This window comes from Scyliorhinus canicula, chromosome 7 (genome assembly GCF_902713615.1).
Source record: "Scyliorhinus canicula chromosome 7, sScyCan1.1, whole genome shotgun sequence".
Lineage (NCBI taxonomy): Eukaryota > Metazoa > Chordata > Chondrichthyes > Carcharhiniformes > Scyliorhinidae > Scyliorhinus > Scyliorhinus canicula.
In genome coordinates this window covers 108,186,515-108,203,374 of record NC_052152.1, presented here as the reverse complement: position 1 = coordinate 108,203,374, position 16,860 = coordinate 108,186,515, and the positions used below count along the sequence as shown (strand labels likewise).

At 46.2% G+C, this 16,860-nt stretch overlaps 1 protein-coding gene across 1 annotated transcript in view; it reads left to right on the top strand.

Moving 5' to 3' along the window:
* Positions 1-16,860, top strand: part of rb1 (retinoblastoma 1) — a 477,115-nt gene that overhangs the window by 457,248 nt on the left and 3,007 nt on the right. The gene's annotated exons all lie outside the window — the stretch shown is intronic.

Here is a 16,860-nt window from a genome sequence, read left to right as displayed (position 1 = left end):
ATAAGACTAGGCTAATCCTATCACTAATAGGCCAAATACTTATCTGGATAAGGGGACTGCCGGATCAGGGAACAATGGCCTCTAGCTTGTCCTGGGTCCGCAGGCTCCAGTAGTTATGGACTAAAGGGGGTCAGGAGTGTCTACTCTCGTAGCGTGCGTTGTGACACTTACTTGTTGGCGGCTGCTGTCCAGACCTCTCCTCCTCAAGGTTCTTCTGCTGCAACGGTGTTCTGCTGGGAGGGCTGGCTGGTCAAGGAGAAGCTGGCAGAGAGGGAGAGCTGGGGTCGGGGTCTCTGTTTTATACCTCTCTCAGGGTCTGGGCGGACCCTCTATTCATTCGCAATCGATTGGGTCTCTTCCCAATCGATTGATTTGAATTCCCCAATAACGGGGCAGAACGTCAATCACTGGGCGGTTCTTGGGACTTATTGTTTTGGACTTCCTTTGGCACCGAGAAGTCTGGCCTTCCATTTAATGTATCGATTTGTGTTAACTTGTTTCCATTGTACCTGGGGATCGCCCGGTTTCGCCTCATTAGTATGCTAACTTGTTTTCTTTCACAGTGCTGTCTGGTTTCTGCAGCAGTCAGAACTGGTTTCTGCAGTAGTCAGAATACACAAGCGCTTTGCAAGCTGCTTGCTTTTGCAGCATGTCCATTTTCCCTGGATTCCTTGCAATGTGTTGGGCAGTGGTCACCCCAGGTGGCTACAGGACCCGTGAAAAAAACGAGAATTCCTTCTCATCGGGGTGCAGGAACCGCCATGGGTCCACCACCCACATCTGCTCCATGAATGTTGCCAGCGACCTGGCCATGTTTAGCGGCTGGTTTAGCACAGTGGCTAAGACAGCTGGCTTGTAATGCAGAACAAGACCAGCAGCGCGGGTTCTTTTCCCGTTCCAGCCTCCCCGAACAGGCGCCGGAATGTGGCGAATCGGGGTTTTTCACAGTAACTTCATTGAAGCCTACTTGTGACAATAAGCTGTTATTATTATGTCAACACCAGACGACACTAAGATGAGTGGTGAAGCAAAAAGTGCAGAAGATACCGGACGTCTGCAGTGGGATTTGGATCGGATAAGTGAATGGGCTAGGGTCTGGCAGATGGAATACAATGTTGACAAATGTGAGGTTATCCATTTTGGTAGGAATAATAGCAAAAGGGATTATTATTTAAATGATAAAATATGCCTCTGTGCAGAGAGACCTGGGTGTGCTAGTGCATGAGTCGCAAAACATTGGTTTACAGGTGCAACAGGTGATTAAGAAGGTAAATGGAGTTTTGTCCTTCATTGCTAGAGGGATGGAGTTTAAGACTAGGGAGGTTATGCTGCAATTGTATAAGGTGTTAGTGAGTCCACACCTGGAGTATTGTGTTCAGTTTTGACTCCTTACCTGAGAAAGGACGTACTGGCGCTGGAGGGTGTACAGAGGAGATTCACTAGGTTAATCCCAGAGTTGAGGGGGTTGGATTACGAGGAGAGGTCGAGTAGACTGGGACTGTACTCGTTGGAATTTAGAAGGATGAGGGGGGATCTTATAGAAACATTTAAAATTATGAAGGGAATAGATAGGATAGATGCGGGCAGGTTGTTTCCACTGGCGGGTGAAAGCAGAACTAGGGGACATAGCCTCAAAATAAGGGGAAGTAGATTTAGGACTGAGTTTAGGAGGAACTTCTTCACCCAAAGGGTTGAGAATCTATGGGATTCCTTGCCCAGTGAAGCAGTTGAGGCTCCTTCATTAAATGTTTTTAAGATAAAGATAGATAGTTTTTTGAAGAATAAAGGGATTAAGGGTTATGGTGTTTGGGTCGGAAAGTGGAGCTGAGTCCAAAAAAGATCAGCCATGATCTCATTGAATGACGGAGCAGGCTCAAGGGGCCAGATGGCCTACTCCTGCTCCAAGTTCTTATGTCCATCTTTTTTCCCATTCTGGGGTTCGATCGGTCTGTCAATGGGTCCTGTACACAGTTGAAGTCGCGCCCCCCCCCCCCCCCCCCCCCCCCCCCCCAATGACAGTTGGTGCGTGTCAATGTCGGGGATTTCCGCCATAGTTTTATTTATGAAGACTGTGTCATCCCAGTTGTGCGCGCATACTAACCAGTACTATCTGGTGTCCTGTCGAGGTGTACCATGTCCCTTGGTCCTTAACCGTCCTTGTCGCCGTGAACCTCGACCTCTTACTAATCAATATGACTACTCCTCTAGTCCTCATCCTGTAACACGAGTGATACGTCTGTCCCACCCAGCCCTTCCTTACTCATCGTCGGTCCTTCTCCCTCAGGTGTGTTTCCTGTAGGAAGACTATGTCCACTTTCAGGCTTGTCAGATGGGCGAAGACTCTGGATCTTTTCAGCGGGCCGTTAAGTCCCCTAACATTCCAGGTAATAATCCTGGTGGGGGGTTTTTGTCCCCCCCCATTCCTGTGGGATCGACCATACTTACCTGGTGGACGCGCCCCTGCACTCCGGGGTTTCCTTTTGTTAGGGGCCATCCAAAATGGCAGCGGTCGCCATTATCACCATGCGGCTGGGTCTGTGCACCCTGTGGTTTCCCTTTGTCTGGGTACCCTACAAAGTGGCTGCTTGCGGCTTCATTTTGTTTCCTCAATCTAATCCTCCCCTGACAAGACCTAAATGATACCCAGCTCATTTTTCCTTCCCTGTTCCTTTTGTGTCCCTTTCCCCGCTCCCTGTCTCCCACCCTCTGTGTTCCCCCCCCCTTCCCTGCCTCCCCCCGTGTTTCCCCGTCCCTGTGCTTCCCTTCTGCCCGACCAGGTGCTCCCTGCGCAATATCCGCCTTGTTTTCTGCCTTCCTGTGCTCGCTATTGCTGCTAGTTTGGTGGCCGTCCTCCCTGGGCTGGTCTAGACCCTTCCTTATGCCCACTGACTGCCCGTTCTCCCTGTCTAACCCCTCACCTGCCTTCCCAAGTCCCCGCTCCTTTTTAAGGCCCAGTCTTCCCTTTATAGCCGGAACGAGACAGCACAGTCCGCGCAAACATGCTCACTGTCCAACAAGGTTTTTGTTTTTTCAGTGTCTTTCCCTGTACACCTCTCATCGCTGCCGTGCCTGTCCCTTGTCCAGGCTATTGGGTCTGACGAACCATTTGCTTCTTCTGGGGAGTTGAAGTAATGCTCCTTTCATTGGTGTGTGACCCAGAGCCTGGTCGGGAACAGCATACCGAAATGTACCCCGTTCTTGTCCAGGGCCGATTTACCTGATTAAAACCAGCCCTGTGTTTTTCTAGTTCTGCCCCAATGTCCTGGTAAATTCTGATTCTATGTCCTCCCTAGGTGCTTGCTTTTGTGTGCCGTGCCCATCACAGGATCCTTTCACGGTCCTGATATCAGTGGAACTTTGCGATAAATGCCCTCGGCTGCTCCCTGACCTTGGGTTTCGGTCTCAGCGACCTGTACACTCTGTCAAGCTCTGGGGGTTTGGGGAAGCTATCACTCCCGACTAAGTTGCCCAGCATTTTGGGAGACATAATCTGCCAGGTCTTTGCCCTCACTGCCTTCAGGCAGGCCCACATGCCTGATGTTTTGTTTGCTGTTCTCCTGGTCCTCGACTTTTCCCCTTAGGTTCCCCTGGGCCACCATCAAGCTTTTTACCTCCGCCACCAGGGCGACAATTTTGCCGCTCTGGTCCGTCGAGGCCTTTTCCAGGTCGAGGATCGTCCTCTCCTGGGTTGCCATTTTTCCCCCCAGCCCTTTGATTGCCTTCTGCATGCTGGCCATCACCTCCATTACCGTCACCTTGACCGACATCTGGATCTCTATCCTGATCACCGCCTTCATGGCAGTCAGCTCCTTCATCAGGATGGTCTTCCATGCGTCTCCAGGTAGTAGGTGGGAGGCTGATGTTCAAATTATTGGCCGCCCTCTCTCCTGGGTGGTCGGGGCCTCTTCGCCTTGTGAGCCTGCTATCTCATCTGCCTGCTGGGCGTGGCATCTTCTGCTGCCTCTTCAGCCCCTTGAGCTCCTGTTCACTGGCATCCTTCCTCGACTACCCTCCTTAAGCTGTTAGGGATTTTTCCTCTTGAAATTTGGGCAAAATTCAACTAAAGTGCCTTTTTTTGTCCCGGTTCGGAAGAGAACCATCTGATGTGTGACCTCTTAGCACATCACCGTCACCGGAAATCCATGTTCTAAATATTTTGTCAGGAGGAGGAGGACTCTGTCGCCGTTTGTTTTCCCCACACCTTCCATGCCATCCAAGCCAGAGGAATTAGGAGCAGAGATGGGAAATTCAGTCCTTCGAGCCTGCTCCGCCATTCAATCAGATCATGGCTGACCTCTTCCTGTTCCCCACATCCCTTTAACCGGTTTTTATCATCAGAAATATATCTATCTTCCTCTTGAAACCATTTAATGATTCGGACTCCACCGCACTATGGAGCAGCAAGTTTCATAAATTCACCACCCTCTGCGAGAAGTAGTGCCCCTCATCTCAGTTTTAAATCTACCGCCTCTCAACCTATATCTGTGACCTCTTGTTCTAGATTGCCCCACAAGGGGGAACATTTGGTCTACATTTACTTTATCAATCCCTTTTAGTATTTTATATACTTTGATCAGATCCCCTCTCATCCTTCTAAACTCCAGCGAGTATAAACCCAAACTGTTTAATCTCTCCTCATACGACAACCCCAGAATCAATCTGGTTATCCTCCTCTGAACTGTTTCCAATGCCGCCACATCCTTCCTCAAATAAGGAGACCAAACTGGACACAATACTCCAGATATGGTCTCACCGACACCCTGTACAATTGCAGCAATACTTTTATACTACAGTCCTTTTGCTATAAACGCAAACTTTCTATTTGCCTTTCTTATTTCATTTTATACCTGCATACTGACTTTATGCGATTCATAAACAAAGACACCCAGAACTACCAGAGCTGGCAAGGGGATTGAAGCCATGTTGATGACGTTACTCTAGCCAACTGAGCTAACCGACGACTCTAAATTCCATTTTCACTCTTCTCAAACTTATTCAGTGAACATTTAGAGCACATTAAAGTGAATGTAGTACACCTTGATTGGTAATAAAGGTAACAACACTATGTGACTCTATGCCACATGTAATTTCAGCTCATGAGATTGTATTACAATCTATTTGGCATCAAATTCAAATATTACAGCCTATGTTCAACGTGAATTTTCAATAGACAACTTGAAAATGCATAAATGCTAAAAGTTAGAGGGCGGAATTCTCCGCTCCCGCGAAAAATCGGGAAGGCCGTCGTGAACTCAGCCAAGTTTCACGATGGCCTCCGAGGCCGCTCCTCTCACCTTATTCACCCCCACGCAGGGGGCTAGGAGCAGCGTTCCGTAACTCTCGGCCGCCGGGCCTTGACGCTTGCGTCAAGGCGGCGCGCCGAGAATGACGCGACGGCGGCGCCTATGTGACATCAGCCACGCATGCGCAGGTTGGCCGGCTCCAACCCGCGCATGCGCGGCTGACGTCACGACGGCTGACTGCTCCAAACCGCGCATGCGCGGTTGCCGTCTTCCCCTCCGCTGCCCCGCAAGACGTGGCGGCTTGATCTTGCGGGGCGGCGGAGGGGAAAGAGTGCGTCGCTTTGAGACGCTGGCCCGACGATCGGTGGGCACCGATCGCGGGCCAGTCCTCTCCCGAGCACGGCCGTGGTGCTCACTCCCCTCTCCACCCCCCACAAGCTTCAAACTAGCATTTGGCGCCCATGTTCACGACGGCAGCGACCAGGTGTGGTTGCCGCCGTCGTGAACCGGTCGGGAACGGCAGGCCGCTCGGCCCGTCCGTGCCGGAGAATCGCCAGTCGCCGTGAAATACGGCGAGCGCCGATTCTTCCAAGCGGGGGGTGGGAGAATCACGGGGGGCGCCAGGGGGCTTGTCGTAAGTCGCCCGGCCCTCCCGCGATTCTCCCACCCGGCGTGGGGAGCGGAGAATCGTGCCCAGAGACTAGACATGTAGTACTCAGTCTCTTGGGGAAGGGACATAAACAGAATCTGGTCAGGAGACATTTCACAACAGTGCTAAATTATAGTCAAGACAGGGCAATTGCTCGGTTCGAGCAGGTAACCAACAATCCGCTGTCGAGTGCCCCAGCAGCCCATAATTCACCCATACCCACCATCACAGCTTCCGAAGTGAGATCGGCCTTCCTGAAAGTGAAACCTTGGAAGGCAATGGGCCCGGACGGGATCCCTGGTCGTGCACTCAGAGCCTGCACGGACCAGCTGGCAGAGGTATTCGCAGACGTCTTTAACCTGTCCCTACTCCACTCCGAGGTCCCCACCTGCTTCAAGAAGATCACCATCATACCGGTACCAAAGAAGAACCAGGCAACATGCCTCAATGACTACCGTCCGGTGGCCTGACTTCAGTCGTAATAAAGTGCTTTGAGAGGTTGATCATGAAATGCATCACCTCCGTACTCCCAGAACGCCTTGATCCACTGCAATTCGCATACCGTTGCAAGCGGTCCACATCAGACGCCATTTCCCTGACCCTACACTCATCCCTCGAGCATCTCGAAAACAAGGACTCCTACATCAGACTCCTATTTATTGACTACAGCTCCGCCTTCAACACCATAATCCCAGCCAAGCTTGTATCAAAGCTCCAAAACCTAGGACTTGGCTCTCCACTCTGCAACTGGATCCTCGATTTTCTGACCAACAGACCACAAACAGTAAGAATGAACAACAACACCTCCACAATAGTCCTCAATACCTGGGCCCCTCAAGGCTGCGTACTTAGCCCCCTACTCTACTCCCTGTACACACACGACTGCGTGGCAAAACTTGGTTCCAACTCCATCTACAAGTTTGCTGACGATACGACCATAGTGGGCCGGATCTCGAATAATGACGAGTCAGAATACAGGAGGGAGATAGAGAACCTAGTGGAGTGGTGTAGAGACAACAATCTGTCCCTCAATGCCAGCAAAACTAAAGAGCTGGTCATTGACTTCAGGAAGCAAAGTACTGTACACACCCCTGTCAGCATCAACGGGGCCGAGGTGGAGATGGTCAGCAGTTTCAAATTCCCATCTCCAAAAATCTGTCCTGGTCCACCCACTCCGACGCTACCACCAAGAAAGTACAACAGCGCCTATACTTCCTCAGGAAATTCGGCATGTCCACATTAACCCTTACCAACTTTTACAGATGCACCATAGAAAGTATCCTATCGGGCTGCATCACAGCCTGGTATGGCAACTGCTCGGCCCAGGACCGCAAGAAACTACAGAGAGTCGTGAACACCGCCCAGTCCATCAGACGAACCTGCCTCCCATCCATTGACTCCATCTACACCTCCCGCTGCCTGGGGAAAGCGGGCAGCATAATCAAAGATCCCTACCACCCGGCTTACTCACTCTTCTAACTTCTTCCATCGGGCAGGATATACCGAAGCCTGAGAACACGCATGAACAGACTCAAAAACAGCTTCTTCCCCACTGTCACTAGACTCCTAAATGACCCTCTTATGGACTGACCTCATTAACACTACACCCTGTATGCTTCATCCGATGCCAGTGCTTATGTAGTTACATTGTATATCTTGTGTTGCCCTATTATCTATTTTCTTTTATTCCCTTTTCTTCCCATGTGCTATGATGATCTGTTGAACTGCTCGCAGAAAAATACTTTTCACTGTACCTCGGTGCACGTGACAATAAACAAATCCAATCCAATTGAAACTCCATTGATAATCATCAGAGCAGTTTGATGCAACTATACTCATTGCTTTGTTGGCTGTTCCCTATTGATGGAAAACCATTGCTTCAGTTGTAATGCTTATCTGCAACGATTAGTTTGTGAAGGGATTGGGGAATTGACTAAAGAATGTCCAGACCATAATGATACAACAAGCCAGTCAACAGTAAATGGCTGTTCAATCAATTGTTCAGTTCTGGTACACTGGTACAAATTAAAAAATTATTTTTTAAGAGTACTCAGTGCAATAATAATGTTACTTGACTTATTCTAGAAAAGATGAGTTCAAATCCTGCCATATTGCTTGAGAATTTTAATTCAGATTTAACAAACCTGCAAATAACAACTGCTGCCAACAACTGATCATGAAGTTCTCGGATTGTTATAAAATCTCAACTGTTTTCTAGTGAAGGAAACCTACTGCACTTGCCCGCACTGCCTTTTTATGTGACTGCAGTCCCATGCCAACATAGTTGTCAAGGAGGTGCCATTGTCAACAGTGGAGATTTGCTGCCAAAGCAGTGATATAACTACATTCAAAATGTGCAAACTAGTTACATAGAATAAGGGCATCTGACCCAATTTCCTTATTGCCTTGACCATCATATGTTTCAAGCTTCCCCTTCAAATGTCCCTACCACACAATGTGGCATCATATTCCACATTTTCACCACTCTCTATGTAAAGAAATGCCTCCTAAATTGTTTTTTTTTGTTCAGTCAGTGAGTTCTGTTATAATTATATCTCTGTGTTTTGGACTCGCCATAAGTGGAAGTGATTTCTCTACATTCACCCTGTCATGCCTCCTCATATTTTAACGGTCCTTTTAGTCCATAAAGATGTTAATCCTGCTCAATCTGTCCCGAAAGCTGTATTCTCTCATCTTTGTAAATCTATTCTGCCCTTTCTCCAATACTTTAATATCTCTTTTGTAGTAAATTGGATGATTATTTGAGAGAAAGTTGCAGGATAATGGAGGATAAAATGGTGGGATCGGACTGACTGGAGTATTCTACTAAGTGTCAGCAGGGATTCAGTGGGCTGAATGACTTCCTCCTGTGCTGGAACGACTCATTGCTTAATGGATATTAGAACTTGTATAGAACCCAAGTGTGGTCTAACCAAGGTTCGATGTAAATTTAAAATTAACTCCCTGTTTTTATATTCTATTCCTCTAGAAATGAACCCAGACAATGCCCTTTTTTATGGCTTTATCAACTTTTGTTATCTTTATTTGTGAATCTGTAATTACAAATCACTTTTGTTAATGGTGCTACATTTAGTTTTTTGACTTTCCAAGGATTAAGTAGCCTCCTTTTATCTCCTATCTATATTGACTACGTCACACTTCACTTAATTAAATTTTATTTGCCATTTACCTCCCCATTGTGCAAGCCTGCTTATGGCCTTGATTTTGTGGTTATAATGACTGCAAAACTGTCAGCATTCGCCCTTGTTACTTTGTGAAACAGGTGGTAACTCAGGCAACATGTGCAGTTCATGCAGAAATCCAGAAATTGCTATCTTTCAGGGTACGTGGTGGTATAATGGTTTTTTTTAAATTTAGAGTACCCAATTCATTTTTTCCAATTAAGGGGCAATTTAGCATTGCCAATCCACCTAACCTGCACATTTTTGGATTGTGGGGGTGAAATCCATGCAGGCACGCGGAGAACATGCAAACTCCACATGGACAGTGACACAGGGCAGGATCGAACCTGGGACCTCAGCGCATAATGGTATTGTTGCTGGACTGCTACTACATGGTAATGACCTCGGGATCTGGGTTTGAATCCCACTGCGAATTTAAACTCAATAAAATATCTGGATTAAAAGTGAAATGGTGACTATGAAACTACTGTCGATTGTCCTAAGAAAAACCCCATCTGGTTCACTAATGTCCTTTAGGGAAGGAAATCTGCCACCCTTACCTGGTCTGGCCCACATATGACTCCAGACCCACAGCAATTACTCTTAAATGCCCTCTGAAATGGCCTAGCAAACCACTTAGTTGTATTCAGCCGCGAGGAAATCATAAAAAAGGAATGAAACCGGATTGACTATCCGGCATCGACCCAGGCACCGGAAATGACAACAGCAAACCCAGCCCTGTTGACCCTGCAAAGTCCTCCTTACTGACATCTGGGGGATTGTGCCAAAGTTGGGAGAAGTGTCTCACAGATTAATCAAGCAACAGCTTGTCATACACAGAATTATACCTTACAGCCAATGTCCCAGACACCACTATCAACATCCCAAAGTATGTCCCATCTCACTGGCAGGACAGACCCAGCAGAGGTGGTGGCACAGTGGTATATAGTTGGGAGGGAGTTGCCCTGGGAGTCCTCAACATCGACACTGAATCCCATGAAGTCTCATGGCTTCAGGTTAAACATGGGCAAGGAAACCACCTGCTGATTACCACGTACCACCATCAGCTGATGAATCAGTATTCCTCCATGTTGAACACCACGGAGGAAGCACTGAGGGTGGCAAGGGTGCAAAATATAAACTTCAATGTCCATCACCAAGAGTGGCTCGCTAATACCACCACAGGCTGAGCTGGCCGGGTCCTAAAGTACATAGCTGCTAGACTGGGACTGCAGCAGGTAGCGAGGGAATCAACAAGTGGGAAAAGCTTACTTGACCTCATCCTCACCAAACTGCCTGCTGCAGATGCATCTGACCATGACAGTATCGGTGGAAGTGACCACCGCACAGTCCTTGTGGAGACAAAGTCCTGTCTTCACATTGAGGATAACCTCCATTGTGTTGTGTGGTACTACCACTGTGCTAAATGGGATAGACTTCAAACAGATTTAGCAACTCAAGACTGGGCATCCATGAAGCACTGTGGGCCATCAGTAGCAGCAGAATTGTACTCAACCTCAACCTGCAACCTCATGGCCCTGCATATCCCCCACCTTACCATTACCACCAAACCAGGGGATCAACCCTTCAATGAAGAGTGCAGGATAGCAAGCCAGGAGCAACATCAGACATACCAAAAAAATGTGGTCTCGACCAGGTAAAGCTACAACAGAAGACTACGTCTGGGCCAAACAAGTAATAGACAGAACTAAGCGATTCCACAACCAGTCAGATTTAAGCTCTGCAGTGCTGCCACATACAGCTGTGAATGGTGGTGGACAATTAAACAACTCACTGGAGGAGGACAATGCACAAATATCCTCATCCTCAATGATGGAGAATCTTGCTCATATGCGCAAAAGCCAAGGCTGAGGCATTCACAACAATCTTCAGCTAGAAGTGTCAAGTGGATGATCCATCTCAGTCTCTTCCATGCTTCACAGTTGCCAGTCATCGGCCAATACGATTCACTCCATGTGATATCAAGAAATGGCTGGCGGCACTGGATACTGCAACACTTTATATCACCAGTGTAGATTAACCATCAGTCTGAGTGTGAAAATAATCAAATTCATAGGAAGATAACTAGCTAGACAAAGCTAATTCATTGGATCAACCGTCCTTGCCAGTAATAATTGGTCCAATTGCTGCTTTATTCATAATCATTTTCAATTTACTGACATTAAACCCTTGTCAGAATTTACAAGTGAACATATGTACTAACCCATAATCTGAGTTAGCACCTCAAATGCATTCTGCATGATGATAAATTGGTGCTAAAATCATAGCCACATCTCTTATGGAAGAAGTCAAGAAATGCTCATGAGTTAAAGCTGGTTTAAACATAGATTGCAGAGAAACAGATTATTCGGCCAGAGCCGCCTCTTACTCAATTTACCTAACATTACTCCTTCAACATCTCCTTCTATTCCTTTCTCCCTCATATACTTATTTAGATTCCTTTTCAAAGCATATCCACATTCTCATAAATAAGTAGTTGCTCCTGAATTGCTTATAGGATTTATTAATGGCTGCCTTACATTTATGATCCCTATTATTGGTCTCTCTAACAAATAGAAACATACTTTCAATGGCCATTCTACCAAACTCATCATAATTTTAAAGATCTCTATCGGGTCCTCCTCCTGTGGAGTAATGAGTCTCATCTGTTCAGTCTTTCCTTCCAGCATAATAAGTTATTTTCTGCGTCAGGAAGTGTGATTCAGTGACAGCTCCTTACCTCCATTTCACGATAGTTTGTGATACATACAAGACTGGCAATGGTTATACTACCAGGAAGGTCGGTTGAACTGTTCAACAACAAAAGGAAGAATAGTTTGGCTAAACTTCTGATATTACTGTCCCTCCCAGCCTCAGGAAATTGTTCGTTCCTGCTCAATGATGCTGTCAGCAAATTGCAATGTGTTTGGACATGATCCTGCCAATTCACAGTAGATGTCCAAATATGCAAGAGTTTCTCAATCCTGTAGTCATTTAATAATCCTGTACACTCTCACCAGCGCCTATGCTCACATTGTTCAGAATTAACTCTCATACAGTCATGTAATGAATCATAATCTTGTGTTATCGATTATCCAGACATTGTTTATCTTCATTAAATATTTTATCCTTGCTGAAATTAGAATGGTTACAGAAATCATTTAATTGTGCTTGGTATTACGGATAATTCAAAAAGCAGTCATTCACTGTGACATTGTAATTTAGAAATAATGTGGTTTATAATATCAGAGGGATAGAACAGAGGTAAAAAAATGGTTGTATTGCTGCTGAATATCATTTAATGTGACCCCATGTGTGCAGATCCGACCAACAAATTATACACAAAGAAATTACAACAGTGATACAGGCTATTTGACCTAACCAGTAATGTACCTTTCATACAAGCAAGTAGTTCTAATTACATGTACTGGCCAATTTCATTTTTCTTATTATTGCTGAAAGTCTTTTTGAAGTTCTTTTGCAAACTATTGACTAACCCCCTCAGATTTTGGACCTTACAGCTATTCATATTGTCGTCACTACTCGAGGTGTTTACCCGCATTTAATTCAACTATCAGATCTGCTTCAATAATCATAACCACATTGAATACCTTTCCCTCATAGGTCCACTGCACTTTTTAAGAAAGGTGTCCTGCATACATTAAAATTAAATTCCCTGTTCTCCATTTACTCTTCCTTTGCCCCATCGATAAGTGGATAATTAAAATCTCCTAAAACAATTTTATTAGAAGCTGAGAGCTAGAACAAACAGAGATGTTATCTCTGGGTTGTTACCCGTGCCACGTGCTAGCGAAGTGAGAAATAAGGAGAGAGAGGAGTTGAAGGAGTGGCTACAGGGATGGTGCAGGAGGGAGGGTTTTGGTTTCCTGGATAATTGGGGCTCATTCTGGGATAGGTGGGACCTCTACAAACAGGATGGTCTTCACCTGAACCAGAGGGGTACCAATATCCTGGGGGGAAGATTTGCTAGTGCTCTTCGGGGGGGGGGGGTTAAACTAATTCAGCAGGGGGATGGGATCCTAAATTGTAGTCCCAGTGTACAGGATGTTGAGAGTAGTGAGGTCAGGGATAGGGTTAAAAGTTTGAAAGAGGGCACCGGCAAGCAAGATACTGGTTTGAAGTGTGTCTACTTCAACGCCAGGAGCATCCGGAATAAGGTGGGTGAGCTTGCAGCATGGGTTGGTACCTGGGATCTCGATGTTGTGGCGATTTCGGAGACATGGGTAGAGCAGGGAAAGGAATGGTTGTTGCAGGTTCCAGGATTTAGATGTTTCTGTAAGAACAGAGAAGGTGGTAAAAGAGGGGGGGGTGTGGCATTGTTAATCAAGGAAAGTATTACGGCGGCAGAAAGGACGTTTGAGGACTCAAGTCTACTGAGGTAGTATGGGCCGAGGTTAGGAACAGGAGAGGAGAGGTCACCCTGTTGGGAGTTGTCTATAGACCTCCGAATAGTTCCAGAGATGTAGAGGAAAGGATAGCAAAGATGATTCTCGACAGGAGCGAGAGTAACAGGGTAGTTGTTATGGGGGACTTTAACTTTCCAAATATTGACTGGAAATACTATAGTTCGAGTACTATAGATGGGTCAGTTTTTGTGCAGTGTGTGCAGGAGGGTTTTCTGACACAGTATGTAGACAGGCCAACAAGGGGCGATGCCACATTGGATTTGGTACTGGGTAATGAACCCGGCCAGGTGTTAGATTTAGATGTAGGTGAGCACTTTGGTGATGTTTCGGTTATGTTTACTTTAGCAATGGGCAGGGATAGGTATATACCGCAAGGCAAGAATTATAGCTGGGGGAAAGGCAATTATGATGCTATTCGGCAAGATTTAGGATGTATAGGATGGGGAAGGAAACTGCAGGGGATGGGTACAATCGAAATGTGGAGCTTTTTCAAGGAACAGCTGCTGCGTGTCCTTGATAAGTATGTACCTGTCAGGCAGGGATAAAGTTGTCGAGCAAGGGAACCGTGGTTTACTAAGGAAGTTGAAGCACTTGTCAAGAGGAAGAAGAAGGCTTATGTTAGGATGAGACATGAAGGCTCAGTTAGGGCACTTGAGAGTTACAAGTTAGCCAGGAAGGACCTAAAGGGAGAGTTAAGAAGAGCGAGGAGAGGACACGAAAAGTCGTTGGCGGATAGGATCAAGGAAAACCCTAAGGCTTTCTATAGGTATATCAGGAACAAAAGAATGACTAGAGTAAGATTAGGGCCAATCAAGGATAGTAGTGGAAAGTTGTGTGTGGAATCAGAGGAGATAGGGGAAGCGTTAAATAGATATTGTTCGTCAGTGTTTACACTGGAGAAAGACAATGTTGTCGAGGAGAATACTCGGGTACAGTCGACCAGGCTAGATGGGATTGAGGTTCACAAGGAGGAGGTGTTAGCAATTTTTGAAAGTGTAAAATAGATACGTCCCGTGGGCCAGATGGGATTTATCCTAGGATTCTCTGGGAAGCCAGGGAGGAGTTTGCAGAGCCTTTATCCTTGATCTTTATGTCGTCTTTGTCGACAGGAATAGTGCCGGAAGACTGGAGGATAGCAAATGTTGTCCCCTTGTTCAAGAAGGGGAGTAGAGACAACCCTGGTAATTATAGACCTGTGAGCCTTACTTCGGTTGTGGGTAAAATGTTGGAAAAGGTTATAAGAGATAGGGTTTTTTATCATCTTGAAAAGAACAAGTTGATTAGCGATACTCAACACGGTTTTGTGAAGGGTAGGTCATGCCTGACAAACCTTATTGAGTTTTTTGAGAAGGAGCCCAAACAGGTGGATGAGGGTACAGCGGTTGATGTGGTGTATATGGATTTCAGTAGGGCGTTTGATAAGGTTCACCGCGGTAGGCTATTGCAGAAAATACGGAAGTATGGGATTGAAGGTGATTTAGCGGTTTGGATCAGTAATTGGCTAGCTGAAAGAAGACAGGGTGGTGGTTTATGGCAAATGTTCATCCTGGAGTTCAGTTACTAGTGGTTTACCGCAAGGATCTGTTTTGGGGCCACTGCTGTTTGTCATTTTTATAAATGACCTGGAAGAGGGTGTAGAATGATGGGTTAGTAAATTTGCAGATGCCACAAATGTCGGTGGAGTTGTGGATAGTGCTGAAGGATGTTATAGGTTATAAAGGGACATAGATAAGCTGCAGAGCTGGGCTGAGAGGTGGCAGATGGAGTTTAATGCGGAAAAGTGTGAGGTGGTTCACTTTGGAAGGAGTAACAGGAATGCAGAGTACTGGGCTAATGACAAGATTCTTGGTAGTGTAGATGAACAGAGAGATCTCGGCATCCAGGTACATAAATCCCTGAAAGTTGCCACCCAGGTTATTGGGCTGTTAAGAAAGCATATGGTGTGCTAGCCTTTATCAGTAGGGGGATTGAGTTTCGGAGCCACAAGGTCATGCTGCAGCTGTACAAAACTCTGGTGCGGCCGCACCTGGAGTACTGCGTGCAGTTCTGGTCACCACATTATAGGAAGGATGTGGAAGCTTTGGAAAGGGTTCAGAGGAGATTTACTAGGATGTTGCCTGGTATGGAGGGAAGGTCTTACGAGGAAAGGCTCAGGGACTTGAGGTTGTTTTCGTTAGAGAGGAGAAGGCTGAGAGGTGGCTTAATAGAGACATATAAGAAAGTCAGAGGGTTAGGTAGGGTGGACAGTGAGAGTCCTTTTCCTCGGATGGTGATGACCAACACGAGGGGACATAGCTTTAAATTGAGGGGTGGTAGATATAGGACAGATGTTAGAGGCAGTTTCTTTACTCAGAGAGTAGTAGGGGTGTGGAACGCCCTGCTTGCAACAGTAGTAGACTCGCCAAATTTAAGGGCATTTAAGTGGTCACTGGATAGACATATGGATGAAAATGGAATAGTGTAGGTCAGATAGGCTTCAGATGGTTTCACGGGTCGGCGTAACATCGAAGGCCGAAGGGCCCGTAATGTTCTATGTTCTATTATGGCTGCTCATTTGTCTGATGACTATAAATTTCCTTCCCATAATTTGTATGTATATAATACCAACCTATTATTATAACAAGCCCTTTTATTAATATTTCATTTCCGACCATCTTCCCTGTCTGTGTTTCTTCCTTCTTTGGGGCAGCACGGTAGCATTGTGGCTTCACAGCGCCAGGGTCCCAGGTTTGATTCCCCGCTGGGTCACTGTCTGTGCGGCGTCTGCACGTTCTCCCTGTGTCTGCGCGGGTTTCCTCCAAGTGCTCCGGTTTCCTCCCACAGTCTGAAGACGTGCAGGTTAGGTGGATTGGCCATACTAAATTGCCCTGTGTGCAAACAGGTTAAGAAGGGTTATTGGGTTACGGGGATAGGGTGGAAGTGAGGGCTTAAGTGGGTTGGTGCAGACTTGCTGAGCCGAATGGCCTCCTTCTGCACTGTATGTTCTATATCACCTCTCTCTGTGTAACATGTATAACCGCTTTAAGTATTATTGCCACTGCACCCAACTTTATCTTTCCAATCCCCAAGCTACCTATCATATATATTGTATATCAACCTGTTTGTTTTCTGTTTTTGTCTAGTTTCCATACAGGTTTCTATTAATGTTTCCTGTCAAATATTTTATTTCTCTCAATGGATTTAGTGCATGCATTTGAAACATTTTATTGCTTAACATTCGTTACTCATTCTTCCGTGGTGGTTTTTTTTTGCCTAAGATATCCCCAACAATTCAGTCGATCCCTGTTTACATCTAGTCCATTTGATTTTATTCCCCTGTTCTATTTATCTTGTACTAAATTGTTCTTTGCATGAGTTAC